This window comes from Anguilla rostrata, chromosome 8 (genome assembly GCF_018555375.3).
Source record: "Anguilla rostrata isolate EN2019 chromosome 8, ASM1855537v3, whole genome shotgun sequence".
NCBI lineage: Eukaryota > Metazoa > Chordata > Actinopteri > Anguilliformes > Anguillidae > Anguilla > Anguilla rostrata.
The window spans coordinates 34,252,086-34,260,735 of NC_057940.1; the positions used below are offsets into that span (position 1 = coordinate 34,252,086).

At 43.4% G+C, this 8,650-nt stretch overlaps 1 long non-coding RNA gene across 1 annotated transcript in view; it reads right to left on the reverse strand.

Moving 5' to 3' along the window:
* Positions 1-6,257, reverse strand: part of LOC135261484 (uncharacterized) — a 51,285-nt gene extending 45,028 nt beyond the window's left edge. Inside the window, exon 1 of the long non-coding RNA XR_010331968.1 lies at positions 6,051-6,257. This is a non-coding gene — a long non-coding RNA (uncharacterized LOC135261484). The remainder of the gene's footprint in view (positions 1-6,050) is intronic.
* Positions 6,258-8,650: the final 2,393 nt, after the last annotated feature.

Sequence of the window (8,650 nt, forward strand, 5' to 3'; positions counted from 1 at the left end):
GTCCCCAAGCGCGCCCGGTCTCTCTGAGTTTGCTACAAGAAAACAGGTTTAGAAACATTTCACACAAATAGAGCAACGCTTCCCAGACCACGTCCTCCAGGGCTTTTTCATAAGGAACAATAAGATCTCAGCCGAAACCATAAACTCTCAGCAATTGTAAAACCCAGATTTTCAATTTTACTTCAGATATTAACTGTTCACCGATGCCATCACTTGACGCTCATATAAAGAGGTCTAATTCATTCCGCCAGCAGATGCCATGACTCCAAAACAACCAAAAAAGGACAAACAGCCACCATATAAGCACTGTAAACATGTTCGATGTAATCCAATTACCTGCATGTAATGTATATTCAAAAGAGTGAGACATCTTGAAAGGCTGTTGACCTGCTTTCATTCATGCATGGATTTCAGCCTGTCCAGGTATTTTACTTATAAGCTAGCTTTCTCCACCCAGACTCTTCCACACCACCCCCCCCTCCCAGTTCAGTTATGGCTGTGTGCAAAAATAACCTGTCTGTCTGTCACCTGTTCCAAAGGCTTCCAGTTCTGACTGAATGATTTAAGCTGCAGAGTGTGTGTGTGTGTGTGTGTGTGTGTGTGTGTATGTGTTTGGGGGGGGGGGGGGGGCATTGGCGAGTAAATTGGAAACCCTTTGAGGCAGAAAGGCACAGCACAGCCTAAGAGTGAAGGAGCCTCTTATCACCAGACAGCATATGTGGGAAATGGGGAAAGTTCTGGCGAAGCTTACGAAGGACAAGGATTTAAAAAAATAAATAAATAAAGAAAACCTGAAAGGATTAGATCATTAAATAGAATATTACTTCGACAATGAGCACGAGAATGCCTCCGATAAGATATTCTGGGGGATTTAATGAAGTTGTGCTTACTTTATGCTTGCATGTTCTTTCCTGTTGCACCTTAGAAGGATGGTTCCAAAGATATAAAAATTTATGTTAACATTTTATGCACTGAAACCCATATCCCTGCATTTCAGATCCAAGGGCAGTACATCACAGTACATCAGTGAACGATATCCTGCTATTACATAAGCATTATCTAAGGTTTTCAAATTTTTTTTGTTTAATCTATATTGTTTGCCCTACTTTTGTTTTTCAAGGGGGGATGGGGGGAGCTTCTTAGCCAAAATGTCTTGATGAAAAGTTCAACTCAGGCATAGCAGATGCATTGGCTATACATATCCATGTGTAATTGGAGTACTCTTTGGGTTAGCTGTGCAAATGCAAAAATCTGTGCGTTGACTCACGCATTCTGTTATTGAGACGCAGTCAAATAGATGACATATTTAACCATCAAATGTACGTTCAAGCTTCTTTTTAATTGCAATTCAATGCCATCCCCAATGTGTTTCCTTCACTGAATACAAACATTTAAAGTCTTCCGGGAACTGCTGCATTGTACATCAGTCCTTATCCCTCCCTCTGCGCAGTTTTACAGCTTCAGGAGTTTGCATACTACAGCAATAGCGGAGCGATTATTTGTGTTGGCTATGAAAAAGCCTGAAGTGACCAGGTACTCAAAGGAACCTCTTTGCGAGGAGGCACTGTCGGGACAGTGTTTTTACCTTCTGAGGGTCTGGAACGCCTCTTAAAAAAAAAAACCAGCAGACGCCGTCAGGAGTCTGACTTTGCATGCGTACGGGCAGACTCAGGGCCACTGATTCAACATGCAAATAGAAAGCAGCCGCGGTGTAGCCGCGCCGCGAAAAGATAGCATGACGGAAGAGAGAGCCGGGCGGAGGTAAAGAGTGGAGCGTGCGCTGGTGGGGCTAGCCGCGCGGCTCAATGGGATGCTAATTACATTCGCAAGTCAGCAGGAAGTTTTCCAATCCCGGCCTCTTTTTTTATGGAAATCCCCCTCTCTAAATATTCAACCGTATGATTTTTGAAAAGACCCGGTTAGTCAAAGGACTAGCATTATTTGCATATTCAAAATGGGGTAATAAGAATGTTCGCGCACCGCCACTGGTTTTAATTTGCGTTACTCCAGAGGTGCGGAAGACAAAAGCAGAAACGATCAGAATCCGTGATTTTTCAACTAAAAGAATCTCTAGTAGCCCTTCTGCCGGATCAGCAAATGAGAAGACATGTTTAAAAATTCAAAATATCAGATAGTCACTTCCTGATTAGTTCCATTCAAAGTCTCAATGTGGCCTTATGTTTAGAGAGAGGCTCTTAAATCGCATTGCAGTCTATTCACTTGGAAATAAAGCTGCATGAGCGTGACTTCCAGTGCGACAAAATGAAAGCGCGAACCACCTTTTTTGTGATGCTGCCCTGCATAAAACGTTCACTCGCACCATTCTGGCAAACTTTCTTTTCCCTCTCTGTGTTCTGTTCATTTTTTCCCTTTCATGATATTAACAGAGGCAAATTTGGATATGCAAATACATGACATTTAAATGCAAATGCAATCAAGAAATATTTGGGGAGAAAAAGAAGATAAGGCCTGGTGTGACATTCTGAAGCAAGCAAGCAAGCAAGCCCTTTATTTTACTAAATATTTAATAAGAACAAGAATTATTATGAAAACCAATAAACTAAGGCAGAGCACAATAATTCCCTTCTGATGAATGCTAGTGGCCATCTGCAGGCAATGCTAATGGACTGCATGGAGTCTCAAATGCCACGTCCGGGTTGTATGCGTTTCCAGTCCAACAGCAGCAGCCAGGTACATATTAGTTTTGTGTGGCACCAGAGTAAATTCTGCCTCTTTATTAGAGTGGCACCAGACGATGCTCTTTACTCCCATCACACCCTGCTCAGGCCTGAGCTGTGGAGCCAAGAGCGTCTGATAAATGCCTGTAATGTGGAGGCTCTCCGATGGCTTGGGGTTAAAGCATATAAGCAACACCAGGTTTTGGCCTGTCCCCGTCCACTTCAAAATTTTAAAAGATACGTAGGCGGAGCCAGCGAAAGGGAAAACAATCCCGTACTTATCAAAACAATAAACAGGAAAAAAAAATCTTGTGTCTGTCACTGTTGTGAATTGGGACCCATCATAGATCAAGCTAGCCTTAATTGCTATTTTATTATAATGTCAGCAAATTACTTTGAATCATTGTTTCATAAAGACCGGCAAAGGAATTTTGGCTAAATAAACAGAGTAGACAAATGATCCAACTGTATCATTCCCCGACATCATTTACTTTCCCAGTAAGGAACCACATGATCCACCTTGAAAAGTAGAGGAACATTAAAGGTGCAGTATGTAAGTTTGAAGAAGCGAGAAAGAGATTTTGAAAAAAAAACATTCCACCTCCTCCCCTTAGCTCTCCCTCTAAAATCCCACCCTCTGAACACATGCATGCATGCCTGTCATCTGAGCACTGTAGATAACACCTAACAAGATAGCACCTACTGTACAGTATAGCCATAACGGTGGGCTAAATACATGAGCTAACATTATATAGCTAAGTCAACTACACAGTTCACTGCGATAACAAATTCCCACAGAAATAGAACAAGCAAGATAATTACCTGCGCAGCAGGAATACAGGAAGCTCGGCGTCACTTTTGAAATCCTTCAAGTCCCTCAAGAGCTCTCGCTGAAAAGCCGAACCGATGCTCACTCGAGCCCCATCTCTCGCTTGGTTCAATTCCTTTTCTTCGACAGTCTTTCTTGGATTTTTTAAAAATCAGTATATGCTGTTGTAGGAACTGGTCATTTTGTCAGATTTTTCTCTGCCATTCTTGTTTTGTTTTCTAGGGCTAGGCAACTAGCTAGCTATAGCACCATCTCTGTGGTATCTCTGCTCTGACAGTGCAGTGAAGGCGCAACATGATTGACAGGCTGAGAGCTGTCCTGATTGGCCTCTTTGCAGAGAGCTGTCCTGAATGGCTGTTAAGATTCAGGCTTGCTGAAGTTTAAACTGGCTGATTTCAGAATTTAGGGCAGTCAGAGAGACTGGATCTTTTTTTTTAAAGACCTTTTAACTTATTGATATCTGTCAGGATGTGAAGAAAATCTTTACCAAATATGAACAAAATTTTTCGAAAAAAACTTACGTACTGCACCTTCATCCACCTGACCATAATTATAGCTACACACTTCTAACTATCTAAATCTTAACAACAAACAAACTATAAAATACTTACAAACTATTAAAGTGTCAAATATAAAGCTAAAGAACAATTATCGAAAACGGAACAAGGAAAGACTAAAAAATTTATAGTAAAGCTTAATCTAAAGAGAAAATACATTGTCCAGGCTGTCACAACTTGACCACAGGCGGTTTGAAATGAGCAGGGTAATTTGTCCAGTCGTCCGGACGAGATTAATATGTAATACCCCTCAAACAAGAGAGGCAGAGAGGGGGCTTTGACTTGCTTACGTAGAAGTAGGTTTTGATGTAGGCCACGTCACGGATGTGGGCTGGGCTCCAGGCGAAACAAAACGAAACTTTTCACCTTTGGGCGGCAGTGCACGGCTCTTTTTTTGCACAAAATTCAGTGGCAGGGTAAAATTATATTTTCATCTTTTGAACAACAGCACAAATGTGATGCATCAAATGGAGACCAGATATTTGGTTTTGGAACTGAAAAAACATGATTTAGTGTTTATTACGGGTCGCAACCCGATCAGGTACACACGCTCGAGTAAATTACTGGAAGATTCTACTGGTTCAATTTCGCCGTGTTCCGCACTCAGCTCTCCCGCATCTCTCCCCTTCCGGAATAAAGAAAAAGGGATAATACACCCTGTGCCTAGACAAAGGGGAAAATAATAAATATGCTAAACAGTTCCTGATTTAATCTGACCACTTCTATGTAAATTTGCGAGTGCTCCAAGGTCTCAGAGGAATGCGTGCTGCCATTGCGACATATTCATTTACTCAGGAAATTGATGGACATAAGCCATGTTCCAAAACAAACAAAATATGCTTGTATGAATTAGGGGAACAAGAGTGGGGAGGGGGGCGAGGGATTTATGCTGATTATAGCTCATTCCATCCATGTAGGTACAGCTCTCATCAGAACCACGTCCCTCTCGCGCGTTTAGGTCGTCCCGCCCGTACCAGAAAGGGTTATTTTGAGGCGGAGAGCTCAGGAGACACCGCAGCCCCTGCGTAAGGGCCTCCTCCAGAGCGAAAGAAAAAGGGAGGCGGCTTTAACGCGCTTTCACGTTTCACGCTGAGGCCAGTCAAACGGAGAGATGAGAAGAGGCAGGACAGGCCCGCACCGCGTGCGCGAGGCGCTAGCCCGAGCCGCGCCCGCGGAAAACCGCGGTTGCGGCGGCTGGAATTGCCGACACGGTGCTTCCCGTCATGGTGGGGCTGGGCCTTAATCAGCCTGTGTTTGGGAAACGGTCTCTGTGGGGCAGCAGCCAGACGAGAATCCAAACACACAAGAAAAATGAGCAGAGGGAGCTTGGAAACTAACAGAGATCAGCGGAGTTTGAGACTTAGCGGGGAGGCTAATTGAACCGGCTTCCTTTACTGCACCTCAACAAGGACCCTATAGGACGTGGAACTTAAAATGTTGGTAGCTTGCCAAAACTCATCTGCTTATACACAGCCTCAGTGGTCTGTTCTTACCCTTTTTACAGAAATATCAATACTGTAGTTGAAGTCATTCTACTTTTGTTCCCACCCATTCCAGACAGAAATAAAAATGGCCTTGGGCATTTAAATCAAATCTTAAGGGTTCTTTTCAATTTTTCTTCACTTAACTTCGATATCTTGTATGCATGAGAACTGGAGAAAAATGTAATTGTATCAGTAGCCATTTTTGTCAGCTGCCTGCGTCCTGTCCACACCTGGATAGCCCATTGAAATCGGAATGAATGCTACAACCAAATCTTCAGGCCATCTTACTAAATCACTTATCGCCCTATGCTTCCAAAAAATGTTTTTACTTTTCTTTTATATATTTTCTATTGCATATGCCAATTTAAGGAAGGCATTTAAAAATCACATATTTTTCTCCCCCTTCCTTGAGCTTTGGGGAAGTAAGTCATGTCTGACTGTCAGTTTATCCAAAGCAGCAGCTGCGGTTTTCCCCCTTTCCCCGGCTTCTGTCTTCACTTACGTTGTTGATTGGCAGATGTGGACCATCTGCGCTCGCTTTATTTGAAGCTGATGTGAAGGACTGGGAGGGCTGAGGTGACGGTGCGGCAGGTCATCGGTCCGCCCACATCGCGTGTGAGGGTCCCGCTTGCCGTTTCTGCCGTGATCTTTGGATTCCTCGCGGTCCAGCAGCTCGGGAGCCACACGCCAGCCCCCGACAGGCTCTCTGGGGAGACACGGGAGTGATACATTAGACAAACTCAAGCTCTCACCAGGCCTCCGACTCACGAGCATAAATACTGCATCTGGCTGCTTACAGTAATTAATTGTGTTGACTAACTGTGTCACTGAGAGATGTATCGGGAATTATAATTACTTCTACCACACATACATACATACATACACACACATGCAGACAAACCGAAAAACATACCAAGTATACAGTACAGTAGAGATACAAAGGTAGAGATAATAAGATTTAAAGATACAGATCATTGATGTAGATATAGATATAAATAAAGACGCAGATATAGATATAGGCTGTACAGAATGTCTCAAATGCAGCGTCCTGCCTGCTGCTTTCCTGATCCTTCCAGGACACTGAACTGGATATTTCACTTATTATCCATTACATGGCCTCAGTGAAGCATGCAGAGCCTGGCGCCGACTCTCACGACACGGAGCCTGGGCCCCAGCCAGGCCCACCAGGGGTAGAGCTCCCTGCTCCCTGCCCCCCACCCCCCCCCCCCCCCCCCCCCCCACCTCCTCCATCTCAGTGTGCACCTGAACCTGTGAGAGGCAGAGGGCTGAACAGGCGGGGGGTGTTCTGAAAATGGCGGAGTACACCACAGGGGGGTGGGGGGGTGGGGGGTTGGGAATGACAGTGTAATGACAGCAACTGTGTTCGTGAGATACATTATTATTTTGTTCATGCTTTTATTTCTTTTTTTTATAGCACTACTAAAATGAAAACGGTAAATTACTTAAATTAAATGAGACATTCGTATCTATAATTCATTTAAACAGGTGGATATTTAGCAAACATTTCAGGTCAAACACCCCATTCGAGATAAAAACAGCAGTCCCACTCCCCCCCACCAGGATGTGAACTGGAAACTTTCAGGTCACGAGCTCCACTAAGCCACAATTCTATTCAAAAAAAGAGAGAAAAATACTCCAAGTAGACGACAATGAGTGAAAGAAGAATTGTAAACATTTCAAGGGCATGTAAAGTGTGGTGCCCCGGTGTGAAAATGCTACACTTAAAATAAATAAATAAATAAATGAACACACATTCGAGTCGGTTTGTGCTCCTGTATCCTGGGGGTGGCGAGCAGCAATGTGACTCGCCTGACAGAACGCAGGATAGATTAGTGCCACATCCTGTTCCAAAAACAAGGGCAACGGAACAAACAAATATGAGCAGAACCTCTTGGACCTGTCACCTTAAATGACTCCCGTCCTTTTCTCCCCCCACGCAGTGTTTACAGAAAAAGGAGACCGCGCGCGTCTGACAAAAACAGCCTGAGCGACGATCCAAACCAGCAAGGCCGTGCTGAAAAACCAACAGGAAAACAGGCCAGCACAGGCAAATGTATTCCGGTACGTTTGTCTCATCGTTTGACTAAACTAAGATGCGCCCGGCTGACTAAAGCAAATGAACGTAAACAGAAGACTATGACAACACAGAAGCCACTTATTTCTGATGAACGTTAAGAAGAAGAAGAAAAAAGTCTGATTCAGTTTAGAAACCTTTAATTAAAGGCTTAGCATCATTATGGTTTCCGTCTGAGCCGCAAACTTGGCCCTGGGTCAAAGCGCAGAGCATTTGTACGGATATTTGAAAGAAGAAAAGCGTGCTACCAAAGTTGTAAAGTACCCAAACTGCTCACATGAGCACAGGGCGTCCTTTCATGGTTACTGGTGAATGACTAAACCAGGCGTTGCATTGTTAGCCTCAGACTTCTTGTCGTCCACTAAATCATCGAAGCGTTGTCTGCAGTGCTGTGGCGTCAGGGTAAATTGGTTCTTACCCCACCATTTAGAAAATATGGAGGTCCATCCACTGCAGAAAATGCACTTACAGTTTGAGCTTTGATTGATTTGAACTTTTATTTTTTTGTTCCAGTGATTATGCCTCAGCTGATACAGTAAGCCTAAGATAAAACCCTCTCATTGATCATCCATCCATAAAAGACCTGACACCAGCAATAAACACAGAAGGGGGGGGGGGGGCACAAAAAAGGCACTTGTATCCACTTATTGTAGTTGGATCTCTTGATATGACTTTATGAGTTCCCTTAATAGAATCATTCCAATTTCCAAGAGGTTTTCTGAAGTACAGATTTTAATTAAGTAGAAAATATGATCATGAATCCTTAATCCTGTGTGATTCCTTTCAGACATTTTTATATAGTTCTGACTGTTTAAACAACCAAGCATTCACTCGGTTGCCATAGATTCTTTATAAGTTCACCCAAGCAGATTACCATATTGTAGCCACTAGCAATATGGCAATATTATAGGCGGAGCAGACAGTTTAAACCTTAGCAAATAAACTATGGCTAAATTCGCAGCTGTGTGTGCATGAAGTCATAATATTACTGAGAAGATTAACAGTGC